This window comes from Octopus sinensis, linkage group LG2, assembly GCF_006345805.1.
Source record: "Octopus sinensis linkage group LG2, ASM634580v1, whole genome shotgun sequence".
Classification (NCBI taxonomy): domain Eukaryota; kingdom Metazoa; phylum Mollusca; class Cephalopoda; order Octopoda; family Octopodidae; genus Octopus; species Octopus sinensis.
In genome coordinates, this window is record NC_042998.1 from 36,195,584 (window position 1) to 36,211,716 (window position 16,133).

A 16,133-nucleotide genomic window follows, 5' to 3' on the forward strand; every position below is an offset into this window, starting at 1 on the left:
TGATTTTCTTAGAAATCTAAGATTTACAGAAGTGGAATTTTTTTCAATATGTTAGCTTTTTTCTTTTACATTTTACTGGAGTAAAACGATGTTATCGAGATGAAGGAGAAGCAAAAGAAAGAAAAGAAGAAAGAAACAAAAAAGAGCTGTATTGACCTTTGCCATTATTATATTTGCACACACTATTTGCTCTTTGACTCCCTACATTATCTGTCTACAAAACCTTTCCACTTGAGTTATGGTGCCTTCCATTTTTGTTTCTATATTTGTAATATATACACTGTTAGCGATTCTGTGCATATTGAAAATTAATAACTCTCCTCGCTGAAGCTGATAAAAGATGACGGACAGAATACAGAGCGATATTGACTGAGTGAATTTATAGTTTATATCCTATGGTATCCGACAAAAAGAAAGCTTCATAGGAAACTTTAGTATGTCTTTTCTCTGTATTGGCTCGAACTGACTGTCTTGTCTATAAAGAACAGAATATATATTATGTGCGCAGGTGATTCTACACCCCCCCACACACACGCACACTCTCATATATATATATATATATATATATATATATGTATATGTATGTATATATACACACATACATATATACATGTATATATATTTATATATATATATATACATACACACCTGTTTTCGTCTTTTTCTTTTGTAAATTCCAACTACATATATACAGTTGGTGTGTTTACGTCCCCGTAACTTAGTGGTTCGGCAAAAAAAGACCGATAGAATAAGTACTACGCTTACAAGGAATAAGTCCTGGGGTAGATTTGCTCGACTAAAGGCGGTGCTCCAGCATGGCTGCAGTTAAATGACTCAAACAAGTAAAAGAGTATATATATATATATATATACTTTCTTTATTTGTAGATTAACAATGGTTTCAAGTGAATCAATTGCAATTTTTAAGTCATCCACTTAAGAAAGTTGGTGATGTGTCACCATGATGGCTGAAGCTACGTGAGACTACTCGAACTTCAAACGCTATTTGGTGGTATTGAGCGAGATGTAAGTTACACAGATAAGGGTGCCGGTGGTAACTCGTATAGGGATTATCTATCTATCTATCTATCTATCTATCTATCTATCTATCTATCTATCTATCTATCTATCTATCTATCTATCTATCTATCTATCTATCTATCTATCTACCTACCTGTGTGCATATGAATGTATATGCGCATATCTGAATATTTTATATATTACATATTTTAAGGCAGTAAAATCACTGGAATGTGTAAAAGAATAAAAGAATATATTTTTATATTTTAGTGTAGAAGCACCCATTATTTTTGGAAATACACGTTATTCTTTGCGAATCCACTATTTCTTTCATTCCTTCCCTCTGTCTTTCTTTAGGAATCCACTCATTCGTTTATTCCTTGCCTCTGTCTTTCTCTTCTTTGTAATGACTTCCGTGCTTTCTTACCTAATTACAGAAACAGGCTTTGAGTCAAAGAAGCCTCTCTGTATCCACTCACACTGCGGGAAATAACCTCAGATCACCCACAAATCACAGTAGGGGAACGATTATTGTAGATTAACGGTTTATATACGCATCTATTCATGTAAAGTGTACGTTGGTAGAGTTCTTTGGCTAAGATATCTCTTACCTGACACGTCTTCTTCGATTATGTGAAACACTGAAGCCAGTTTAGCAAAACTGATGGCGTATTTAGATTGAGAGCCTCATTCATAGCCCATTATGTTGTCTGTTATTTTATATATTTATTTTGCGTTTGTACCTCCTTCTATTTTGAAGAAAAAACTACTGAATTTTAAATAAAATATTTCTTAAAATAAAGAAATAAATGAAAATAGTTACAGTTCTTTCTACCTGCATAATCTCGACATTTCTGCACCCCGACTGTGATGTAATGAATGCGCAGACTAGTCCTGGAGGAAAATCAGGAAAATGTCAGATTTTTAGATCCAGAACCGATTTTCATTCAAAGAATCTGATTGAAATATTATTATTAATGAGCGTGGCATATTAATTTGTAAATAATGTATCCTGAACATACGTTCGTGTAAGAATACGTGGCAATGCATTTATGAATCAATCTTTTACCTGGTGCTAACGCAAATAAATAATAAATCATGTCTATTTACGCTGAGTCTCTCTGTAGAAAAATCTTATTACAAATACATTATTGAACAGTATCGATCTTAACGGTTCAGTCTTTATTATATTTGTTCACAATTGCTCAATTGTTGTTTTACTTTCGCTTTGCGGTGAATTTAGGAAGCATATTCGAATTATCGCTCAGTTGATGACGTAACCAGGATGAGAAAAGCAGAAGCACTTTCTTACAATGACGCAAAGTCTCGCATCTTTAGAAATGGAATTGTTAAATGCTTTAAACCAGAGTAACCACAACCGTGACGTAACACCACAACTTCGTCGTCACTCGTTTGCGTTCTTTTAAATAGCGATTTCAATATGGAATCGGTTAAGCTTAGCAGAATTTCGCCCGTCTTTGCGTTGTGAGTTCAAATGCTGCTGCGGTCGACTTTCATTCTTCAGGGGCCGATAAAATAATTACCAGTTAAGTACTAGAGTTGATATAATCGACCAACCGCGTCCCCCAAACTTCTTGGCCTTGTGCCAAAATTCGAACCCAATATTTAGACAACCCCATTCTTCTCCAATTGATAAACAACAGGGAAATATTTTGTTCTTTATTAATCAGAAAACTAAATAGAATTTGCATCTATATAATTCTTGTTTTTATTTGGCCATGGCGTAGGACAAGATTTAAAAAAAACTGAAACTATTTAAATTTTATTAAACACAGCAATTTGTCTCCCCTCCTTTTCGATCATGTCTCTTCTTTTCGCCAAAAACTTTGCAATAAACTGATTTATATTTTCGTGAGGTTTTCTGGTTAGTTCGTTCTAGTTTGCCTCAGTTCCGGTTGGATCGAACACACACCTATGATTAAGATTCTTAAGCTACAATACATAAGAAGTCGTTTCATTTTGAGGCGACAAGGTGGCTGACTTAGGAAAGGCTTTTTTTATTCAAAGAATAATCCTCTAAAAAGTGGAAACAGCAGCAGCCTACTTTTGCCATTTATTTTCCTTTCCTATAAACGCTTATTCCTTGATGACGCAACACATAAACATTGCTGAAATTTGCGATAAATAATTTCTGCATTTATATGAAGCACGCATACGTACACACACACACACACACGCACACGCACACACACACACACACGCACACGCACGCACACACCACACACACACACACACGCACACACACACACACACACACACGCACACGCACGCACACACACACACACACACGCACACACACACACACACACACAGAGTTTCATATAGGCACAGAAAATTAGTCATCACAGATTTCAGAAAATCATCAATAAATATGGAGAGTTAGTCATTGCATTTGATTACTGTTATAGCACCGGGCCGGCTCTAATCCCAAAGACCTATGATCAAAGACGTTCCAGCTGTAACGGTCCTTGTTTTTTTTTCCCAGGCGTAGTAATTGTAGGGCAATTTTATCGAATGTGTCCATCACTTTTTTGAGGCAGCAGGGTGTGATATAAAGCAGATTTATTTCAAGCCGGTTGAGCGGTCGGCCACACAGGGGATCCCTCGACAGCAGTTTTAAAACTTTATGTTGTTGCTTTCTTAAATATATGACCTACACATCTCAAGTTAATGTATCGGAGAATCGCTGGAGGCTACTTCGCTCGGCTCCGGTTTTCTCAACGTATTTCGTTTCTCTGATAAGTTTTCGTAATCTTCTTTTATTAATTTGCCTTCGCTAATGCATTTCAGAAAAGCATAAAACTACCCCATTTGCTTCCCCCTTATGGATCATATATCGAGTAAATAGGATCCCATCATACGAGCCAATGAGGCAACCTCTACATGGTTATTCGATCTGCTAGAAACACCAGCCAAACCTGCTTTAATTCATCCTTTACTCTTAAAAATAGACATATCGGATTTATGGTCCGTCATACAATATGCGGGAGAAAAAGAAATGATGGCCATGACTGGAACGTCTTTGCTCATACAGCTGCAAAGGACTAAAGTAAAGTCATTAAAAATAATACTAAGCTTCTTCTCCATATCACAAAGTTCTTTTTAGATCCGTTACAACTAATTTCTGCAATGTCTGTGAAGCATACACACATAAAAGCACACACATACACACACATACGCACGCACGCACGCACGCACGAATGCACGCACACAAACACACACACTCACACACACACAAATATGTGCGTGTATGTGTTTCTTATAATTGTTTTGTATTGCCAGCGAATAAACTTTTTTCGTATACACAAACACACACACACACACACACACACACGCATAAATAAAAGGCGAGCTGGCAGAATCGTTAGCACGCAGGCTAGCGGTATTTCGTCTGCCGTTACATTCTGAGTTCAAATTCCGCCGAGGTCGACTTTGCCTTTCATCCTTTCGGGGTCGATAAATTAAGTACCAGTTACACATTGGGGTCGATATAATCGACTTAATCCGTTTGTCTGTCCTTGTTTGTCTTCTCTGTGTTTGGCCCTTTGTGGGTAGTAAAAAAATAGGTATTTCGTCTGCCGTTACGTTCTGTGTTCAAATTCCGCCGTGGTCGACTTTGCCTGTCATCCTTTCGGGGTCGATAAATTAAGTACCAGTTACGCACTGGGGTCGATATAATCGACTTAATCCCTTTGTATGTTTATATTTAGAGAAAGGGCCGTACGCAACAAAAATCGGACGCTGTTTCCATATCTTAAAATATCATTGCTTCTAGTTTAACTATTTGGATCAAAATCAAATATATATTCGCTGAGGAATCCTTAGGGAATTTTCATCTGTCCTTAATATTCCATTATATAAAACGCAGTGACCGAAATCTGTGGATTTACCAGTTATAATTTAATAATTTCGAAAGGTAGATTGAAAAAAAAAAATAACTATAAAGAAATCGTTGATATTAGCTAACATCTGGGCAATCAATATTTTCTTCCCGCTAGTGTATTGGCCAATAATAACCGTAAAAGGGGAATTTTTCATAAAAGCCTGACCAAGATATAAGAGTTCCCCAGATTTTAATATAACAATCATTATTCGCCCGAACCTATCTATCATGAGGCATTAAATATTAGATCGGTCACAGAAGGGTTCTTTTATCAGTTGACACAACACCTTTGAAAATTCAATCAAACGAGAAGAAAAAAATAACAAACACCTGAAATTCGTTCTGTTTTTCTTTTTTCTTATTTTTGTTACTAGATTTCAATTGAATCCGATCACCTGTTTGTATCGATCTGAAAATATTTAGCAAAGGAATTTCTGTATTCTGCTAAGCAAAATGAATTCCTTTTTTTTTTTTTTTAATCTGACAGTTTGATAAAACAGTCCTAGAATCATGGATGGAAGATAAAGAAAGGCTCTTTGATTCCTGTCAACCATAGAAGAACAACAACAGTAAGAAGAAGGAAAAAGAAAATAATAATAATAATAATAATAATAATAATAATTAATAATAAAGGTACATGACGACTTAAAAATATACACAACACGCGGCAAATGACACAACTAAGTGTTGCGCACATATCACGCAAAATATTTTGAATGCAGTTGAAAATACAAAATCAAAACGAAACATTGTACATATCGAAAGGCCCACAGGACTGTTCACTGTTGTGTAGTGAAAGCACTTAATAAAAACAAATAAAAATAAATATATGGTAAAAAGAAATGAAAAATAATAATAATAATAATAATGATAATAAAGAGAAAAAGATAAAATAGATAATGATGATAAGTATGGGAAAAGTAGAAAAATAGAAAATATCCATTTGCAATTATCTGCATCTCCGGTGAGGTATGTTGCTGCAATAAGTCACCTAATGGATTGCATGCCAATACCGTGGAATCCAGGTCAGGTTCTTATATTGGAACTGCAAACCTGTGAATGAAGTAATAATAATTTCTTTGAGATTGATGTGAGGCCGATTATGTAAAAGAATCGATAAGACTGTTTGGATCGAATCCAGCATTTGGTTTGAAACTCGTTTTATTAACCCGTAGTCAACGACCATTTTGGCTGGGTCTGTACACACACACACACACACACGCACACACACAGAGGCAGACACATACATACACAAACACACGCCCTGACGCATACACGCATACACATGCACACACACAGAGGCAGACACACAGAGGCATGCACACAGACACATTCACACATACACGCCCACACGAGCACATACACACAGAGGCCAACAGGCACACACACATACACACGCACACACGCACACACATACACGCACACACACACACACACACACGCAGACGCGCACGCAGGCGCGCACACACACGCAGGCGCGCACACACACGCAGGCGCGCACACACACGCAGGCGCGCACACACACGCAGGCGCGCACACACACGCAGGCGCGCACACACACGCAGGCGCGCACACACACGCAGGCGCGCACGCAGGCGCGCACACACACGCAGGCGCACACACACACGCAGGCGCGCACACACACGCAGGCGCGCACACACACGCAGGCGCGCACACACACGCAGGCGCGCACACACACGCAGGCGCGCACACACACGCAGGCGCGCACACACACGCAGGCGCGCACACACACGCAGGCGCGCACACACACGCAGGCGCGCACACACACGCAGGCGCGCACACACACGCTGGCGCATACACACGCTGTTGCATACATACACGCACACACGCACAGAGGCAGATGCACAGAAGCACGCACTCATACACAGTGACGCATAAAGGCACACACACATACACACGCGCACTCACGCACACACGCACACACATGCACACAGACACTTATGCAAACACACACAAACGATACAAACAACGCATCCCTTTGGTTCTCTCTTTCGCAAAAGTTGGTAGAATAAAGGCAAGATATGATTTTTACTAAAAGAAGAAATCCCTGCAAGCAGAGTCTGCAGCACCAGACACATTAAATACAAAGAAACACGGATGCATGTATGGATGCGTGTATGTAATAACAGGATAATGAATCTAATAATTATTGTTATATTTCGGAATGGTAATTTTTCCAGTTTAGCCAATAAAAACACACACACTATATATTTCGTGTTACTTTGCTTCAGTGTTATTTATTTTTTACATTAATCTTAATCTTATTTCGGCCAGAGTTCTTTCGTCACACTCCTGTGACCGCGTCAGTGGTCCTTTGTTTTCTTCTTTCTTATTTGTGTCTCTCCTTACTAACCGTCAGCCATTTTGTATTTCTAGTGTATGTCTTCATTTGCGAAATAAGATTAAGATTAATGTAAAAAATAAATAACACTTAGCGGTTCGGCAAAAGAGACCGATAGAATAAGTACTGGGCTTACAAAGAATAAGTCCCGAGGTCGATTTGCCCGACTAAAGGCGGTGCTCCAGCATGGCCGCAGTCAAATGACTGAAACAAGTAGGAGTAAGAGAGTAAGAGTAACACTGAAGCAAAGTAACACGAAATATATAGTGCGTGTGTTTTTATTGGCTAAACTGGCAAAATGACCATTCCGAAATATAACAATATCCGTTTCAACACACGACTTCACATAAAAAATCTTGCACAACAAATATATAAACGAATCTAATAATGATTTCAAATTTTGGCACAAGGCCAGCAATCTCAGGGAAAGTGGCAAAGACGATTGCATCGACCTGCTACAAGGTCATATTACTCATTGTGGTTCATATATCGAGTAAATAGGATCCCATCATACTAGCCAATGAGGCAACCTCTACATGGTTATTCGATCTGCTAGAAACACCAGCCAAACCTACTTTAATTCATTCTTTACTCTTAAAAATAGACATATTGGATTTATTTGGATTTATGGCCCGACATAAAATATGCGCGGGAAAAGGAAATGATGGTCAAAGCTGGAACGTCTTTGCTCATACAGCTGCAAATATTACTTATATTACTCATTGCATTTAAAAAGGAGGAGATGCATATTGGTTGATGTAATGCTAAAAGAATTGTCTAATGGAAAGGAAATCGAAACCGCGTTTCTACGACCGTGAGTCCGCTGCCCTAACCACTGGGCCATTGCGCCTCCACTACCGTTGTGTTGCTGTTGCTGGAGTTGTCGTTGCTGGCGTTGTCGTTGCTGCTGCTGCCTCTGATATCTCTGTCTTTGGTATTGTTGTTCTTGTTTTCGCGTGTGTAGATTTTCTTACACACTATTTTAGATAGGAGGCCTTCAGGCAATTTTGTTACCACATTACTGGCAAATAGGTCTTGTACTCGCCTCCATTCGGCAGGCTGAATATATTGGGGACTTCTAGGCCCTGCTGGTCCGTTGGGATCATGAGTTCCACTCTTATTTCCGTCTAGTTCTCCTTGCGTAGCTTGTGTGCTTCCAGAATATTTATTCTGGTCTCGCAGCCTGCTATGACGTCTGCCACCACCCAGCAAACGTTGGCCTCATACATTAGATACTCTCCAGCTGAGATATATGTTATGTGGACCAGCTTCTCACTTTTATAAGATTACGTGAATACGTTTTCTCTTCTGTTTTGGTCGGAAACCTAACTTCTACTGCGCTGAAATTTCTTTCCAAATCAGTTTTGAGGCCCAAGACTGGTTTCAGGCAGCCTTCTATTTGAGTCCCTTTCTATTTGGGCATTTGTATTTGTTTTGATTTCTGCTTTCTTCCAAAAATGGTATCTTCAGAGATATTTCGCTTCCAAATTTTTGTACACCATATAATTCACTCCTGACCAACTTTTTCCCATTAGCTTATTTTTTTTCAAAGCTCGAGCTGAGTTTACGGCGAATAGCTGCCTCGTAGAGATCTCAGGAATAACTTCATTGCTGTCTCCACTCGTGGTTGCTGCTGTTGCTGTTGAGCGAACGGTCTTCGTCCCTGTAGTGGGAGAAGTCTGAAACGTGGTCCTTTGCTATTCGTAAGACCCGCAGAAGAGAAAGCAGGTCAACGCCCGACACCGAGAGCATCGACGGATGGATGAATGCGCATCCAGGCTCAGCGGTTGCGTAGGAAGTCGGGGACAAGAAACAGGAAGAAAGAGTGAGAGAAAGTTGGGGCGAAAGAGTACAAAGAGGCGCCCCCCCCTTCCGGAGCATCGTGGAGCTTTAGGTGTTTTCGCTCAATAAACACATACAACGCCCGGTCTGGGAATCGAAACCGCGATCCTCCGACCGCGAATCCGCTGCCCTAACCACTGGGTGGCGACCCCTGTTGTACTCTTTCGCTCCAACTGTCTCTCACTCTTTCTTCCTGTTTCTTGTCGCCGACTTCCTACGCAACCGCTGAGCCTGGATGCGCATTCATCCATCCGTCGATGCTCTCGGTGTTGGGGGTTGACCTGCTTTCTCTTCTACGGGTCTTACGAATAGCAAAGGACCACGTTTCGGACTTCTCCCACTACAGACAATCCTGAAGCGCGATCTTGCGAGCTCTGGGACGAAGACCGCTTCGCTCAACAATCAAGCAGCAACAGCAACAATAATAACAACAACAACGGTTTCTGATTTAGGCAGGAGACCAACAAGTTTGAGCAGCGATGGAGCTTAGTCGAAGCCATGGATTCCAAGAATACGGCGAGGATTTTCTTTTATCGAAATTCAGAGGATGAACGGCCGAGTTGAGTTGTAGGCATTCGACACAATCAAATTGAAAGTTAGTTCTAGAAGAATCGTATTTAATTTGATACCTGAAACAATAGACAGAGTAATACTTTACGGAGCCGCCATGTTATCTATATCAACGACACGTCAAGGAACGAAATATAGAGAGATATAATCGCAGAGTATTCTTTACCTGTAAGATCAACAACCTCCCCCAAAGCAACTTGATTTAACAAATAGACTGAATGCCAAAAAAAAAGGCTTCCTATTCTTCCTCTTGACCTACATCTTCGTACTCTTGCCGCCCTTTTTATTGGATCTTCTCTATCTCGTTTTCCTTCCTCTCGTCGTCGTCCTTGTTGTTGTTGTTGTTGTTGTTGTTGTTGTTCTTCTTCTTCTTCTTCTTCTTCTTCTCAATGGAAGAATTTTCATTCTTATTTCTCTCCCTCTTATCATCCACACCCCCTCCAACAAACCTCCTCCTCGCATTCATAACCACCACGAGCACGACCTGCATCTAAACCGCAATCACCCTCGCCCCTCCCCCAACAGCACCCTCAAAGCCGCCGCCATTGTTACCAAAAATTCTACCATCATCATTGTATGATTGTTGTCATCCACATTGTCCTCATTCTCTACCTCCCCATTTCTTCTTCTTCTTCTTCTTCTTCTTCTTCTTCTCCACTTCCTCTCTTCCTCTCTTCTCTCTCCTCTCTCCTCCTCCTCCTCCTCCTCCTCTTTCTCCGCTTCCTCCTCCTTTATTTCCTCCTCCTCCTCCTTCCTTTACTTCCTTCCTCCCTCCTACTTCTGCTCCTCCTCCTCCTTTCTTTCCTCCTCCTTTCTTTCCTCCTCCTCGTCCTTCCTTTCCTTCCTTCCTCCTCCTCCTGCTCCTGCATCTCCTCCTTCTCTTGCTCTTCTTCCTCCTCCTTCTCCTCCTCCTCCTCCTCCCCTTCCTTCCTCCTCCTGCTCCTGCCTCTCTTCCTTCCTCCTCCTCTTCCTCATCCTCCCTTTCCTTCTTCCTCTTGCTCCTGCCTCTCGTCCTTCCTCGTCCTTCTCTTCCTCCTCCTCCCTTTCCTTCCTCCTCCTGCTCCTGCCTCTCGTCCTTCCTCCTCCTCCCCCCTTTCCTTCTTCCTCTTGCTCCTGCCTCTCGTCCTTCCTCCTCCTCTTCCAACCTCCCCCTCCTCCCATTCTTCGCCAAATACATAAGCCCTTATAGTTTCTTTTGTCTTTTTGCTTCATTTCGTCTCATGCAACTTCATTCTTAGCCGCCTTTTTCTCCACTCCGCAACATCAGGCTACTACAACAACAACGACAACAACCGCTGCTGCTGCTGCTACTACTACTACTACTACTACTACTACTACTACTACTACTACTACTACTACTACATCTGTATTTTCCTTCTCTTTTGCTTTTATATTCTTAATCACTTGCACAATCCACCGCCACCACAACCACCACCACCACAATAACACTAGCAACAGTATTACATCCGATAGAACCACTACCACCGCCACCACCACTACCACCGCCACCACCACTACCACCGCCACCACCACGAACACCATCACCACCACCTCAACATCCTCAACCACCACCATCAACAACAACACTAACAACAGTATTACATCGAATAAACTACCACCACCACCACAACAACTACCGCCGCCACCACCACCACAACCACCACTACCACTGCCATCCCCAGCACCTTCACCGCCATCCCCACCACCACCACCGTCTTCATCATTGTCGTTTCCTATTCGTTGTCGCCATCACCATCGCTGACAGCAACAACCCCATCACGACCATACCTTCAGAGTTAACACCGCAAAATCTCATTGTCCTTATGATAATAATAATGATGATAATAATAATAATAATAATATAATAATAATAATAATAATAATTATCGTTATTGTTGTCGTTGTTGTTCTAATAGTCGTCACCACCACTCTCATTACCACCACCACCACCACCACCACCATCATCATCATCATCATTTTAAAACTAAATTTCTGAGTTAATTACATCTGAGATTTGCGGCAACAAATGGATTTTGGGAAGGACAATTCTCTTTGGATTAAAGCATTCAACGACTGTAACGCCATTCTATACAACGGTGTGCGCACGCACGCACGCACGCACGCACGCGCGCACACACACACCAATAACAACAGTAACAACAACAACAACAACAGCTGCAGTAGCAGCAGCAGCAGCTATGGTGGTAATAAATAAGACGACACTTGCCATTAACAGTCATTGTGTTTATATTCTTTTAAAATACTAATTTATGTTTCTATTAGAAAAACGACATTTTCATGTGTTGGATTTATTCATCTGTGAGAGGAAAAGATTCCTCACACAAATGCAAAAACAAACAAAACGAACTGAAGCAGAAACAAGACAAAGGTTAAATTTCGTCAACATTAGCGAAGACTGGCCTTCATTGCATGCTCCGCTACAAGACAGCTCTTTCTCCAACCCCCACCTCTCTCTCTCTCTCTCTCTGGTTCTGCATTGAAGTTTTTTCTTTAAAATTTATATATATGATGATGATGATGATGATGATGATGATGATGGTTGTGGTGGTGGTGGTGGTGGTGGTGATGATGATATGATCACCGTCATCCTCAACTTCGCAATCTTCGTGGTTGACATCCTCGTCATCATCATTATCATCATCATGGTCGTCGTCGTCGTCGTCGTCATCATAGTCATCAACATTTGTTATTCAGGTCTAATGAAATAAATTGAAGAAATCTATTTCCAAAATTACAAAGAATTCATAATATTTCCGAAAATGTGCATACATCAATACTTTTGACGCAAAATTCAAGAGAATATTCCAACGATATTTATAAATTCTTTTGGAAGAAACGTTAGGGTATCAGAAAAAATGATTAGCGTCATTTCTTCGAGCTCTTCACGTTTCGAGTTTCAAATCTCGCCGAGGTCAACTTCACCTTTCATCATTTCCTCCTAAAATTGCTGGCTTTGTATTAAAATTTAGAACCATGGAATTCCAGACCGTTTTCAAACTTTTCTCAGAGTTTGGCATCATAATAAAAGGGTTCCATTCCTTTCTTTGCTAGAAATCTCCGTGCTCCTTCTAGCAGTATAAAAATTCTTAAGTCCTCTACTCACAGCTCTCTCCCAGACTGGAGAATGTGGTCGATAGCAGTTCGATATATATGGCATTGCCATTTATAGATCTAGTGGTGGGTAACAGCGATGACTTTCTCGAGGAAATACTGGGTGTCGACAAGGACGAACTAGCTGATCTGTTTCAGAAGACTTTCAGGTCGGGAACTACCATGGATAACGTCCAGAAACCTCTGCTCTGGTAATGCTACTGAATGATACTGCCTGCATGAGATAAATTCTACAGGAACGAAACTATAGGTCTGTGCCCGATATGCGCAGAGAAGAACAAAACCTTACTGCATAACCCGTGCTGTACCCGATCATTACTGACTTGTTAAGTCGAACAGATGATGTCGCAAGTAGAGCAAACCCGAAAATCGGCTAATGTCATGGTAAAGATCGCTCACCTTTAACAAGACAGGGCATGCGGCGTTCTTCCGTTTAGTAGCTATGGCGAGAAGGGTTGTGTGGGGAACAAGGATAAAAGGGCTGACAAAAGATACCTTTATGTTCAGTGAAGACCTCAACGACTTTTAAAAGTTCAATTTGGAAACGAAAGAGGGGATGGAGAGAGAGAAAACTGCTCTCTCTCTCTCTGTTTCATGAATTTGTTAAATGGTGGGTGAATGTGACGGAAATGTCAGGGTAAATGAAAGTATTCTAATAATGTCCATTTAGATTGAAGAACAAAAGTTGAACCTTTGTATATTTATGCTTCTATTATCATATGGTGTTGCAAAGTCTATAATCTTAAACTGCTTTTGTTTTCTGCAACAACATCCGGTCTTCTTGCTTCAAGTGTATGGTTGGTCTTTATGGGGAAACCCCTTAAAATCCTGTTATTACATCACACCTTCAAGTTCATGATCGTACCATTTTTCGGCTGCTTTGAATCCGCACACTCGGTTAAGATCCTAATGCATTCTTTAACCGACACAGTCATGCCTTCTTTTATGCTGGTTGTTGTGCTAGTTTATGGCATTTACTTCTGTACTTGCTCTCCGCAGCTTCCAAGTTCTTTGATCTAATTCATGTAGCTCTGTCTTTGTCCATAGCAGATGAGTATCTTAATACTGGCACGGCCCTGTATTCTTGGTTTGATAAAATTTCCTCCATTTAATTGCATTTCGATTACCTTCTTAAATCTTCTCGTCTTCTCTTTAGAGGCTTTCTTATTTCTCCTTCCATTAGCCTAACATCCTGCAGCATCCCTACCTACTTGTATGCCTAATTATTTCTGAACAATCCAACGATATGATCTTGTGGTAATTTTATACGATAAGTGTTTATATTTCGGCCTCTCTTCATAATTAATACTGGTCACTGATTCGCCCCAAACTGCAAAGTAGAAGGATATTGATAGGCGATTTCCAGGCCTCCGATTTCATCTGCATGCTTGTCAGACGGTTTAACACAATGATGAGAATTAATAGAAAGCGTGGGTGCACCCGGAAGATCTTGCAATTCATTCTGCGCATGTTACTTCTACTTTCTATAAGATGCAGATGTTGCACACATCAGTAAACTTACAAAGGATCCTCGAATCATTTACCTGGATACTGAGGGTGCAATGTGTGTTAAAGTGGTAGGCAGGAGGGAGTGGGGTTGCACGTTTGCACACGAAGTGTTTTGTCTTTTTTCAAAATGCCTTCGCTGCCCACTCTACAACAAATTCAAAAACAACAGAAGCAACACCAAGATGAACAAAAGAAAAAAAGTACAAAGGATATAAACACAGAGAAATCAACCAGCTTCCAGTTTCCTTCTGTGAATTCTCGGTCAAAAGACGACGAGAGAAAGAACTCTGCAAAGATTGGCAAATTATTGATAGAAAGGTAGATACCAATACAACGTTGCCCATCATAAACTCTCTCGGAAAGATGGATGGAGGTCCAGAAACCCCAATGAACACTTGCCCACAAACTAGCATAAGCACTAAAACAACTTGGAAAAGAGAAAAAAAGATACCCAAACACATACAGGGACAAAAACAGTCTAATCCGTAACTATATCAATATCAATATGAAAACACACAGATACAGTAACAATAACAAAATAGCAAAAGAAAACCCCCAGAAATATAGTAAAAAAAGACAAAAAAATATATGTAGATATGAAACAATGTGAAGACTAAAAGACGAGGAAAGAAGAAATTAAGGATATTATGTTTTAAATATTCGAGGTGGACAAATTCTCAGAAAGTGTTGGAGTTGTCAGGACTATTAGAGCGGACTTCAAAGGACCAATCATCTGAAGGAGAAACCAGATTGTTCTCACTTGGTGAAAGCGAATAACCATTCCCTGTATTTTTACTCTCAAAGATATAGCTTCACAAACCATACGCAAATTCATCATATATTACCCAGACTATAAATGGCAGCCTGTCAATTACCACGACAGGGGTTCCAGTTCATCCGATCAACGGAACAGCCTGCTCGTGAAATTAGCGGGCAAGTGGCTGAGTACTCCACAGACACATGCACCCTTAACATAGTTCTCAGGGAGATTCAGCATGAGACAGAATGTGACAAGGCTGGCCCCCTTTGAATTACAGCTACAACATATTTTTGCCAGAAGAGTGGACTACAGTAACATGGAATAAGATGTCTTGGTCTTGGACACAATGTACAGACACAGCTGGGAATCGAACTTGAGACCTTACCATTGTGAGCCGACTACCCAAACCATTAAGCCTCACGCCTTCCCTTTACACAGCACACACACCATAAAGGACAAACCACAAATCACAAACGACGCACCACACGCGGCACACTTCACGTAACACGCTAAAAACCGCCCATTACACGTCCCTCATCTCCACCACATCATGTTCCACTTACAATCAAGGAACATGCCATACACAACATTATTTACATTATTTACAATTGACAGATATTTGTCCTCATCTTGTTTGTTGTTAACACAACGTTTCGGCTGATATATCCTCCAGCCTTCATCAGGTGTCTTGGGGAAATTTCGAACCTGGGTTCTCATTACAAAGGTATTTTTTTTCGATGTTACTATTAACCACAACGCCATATGCCTATAGTAGTGGTTGAGAGCGCGGGTTACTAACCCCAAGATTCCGAGTTCGATTCCAGGCAGTGACCTGAATAATAATAATATTGATAATAACATCGGAAAATACCTTAGAAATAAGAACCCAGGTTCGAAATTTCCCCAAGACACCTGATGAAGGCTGGAGGGTATATCAGCCGAAACATTTTGTTAACAACAAACAAGATGAGGACAAATATCTGTCAACTGTAAATAACGTAAATAATGTACATAATTCCTCATCTCTTAAATATA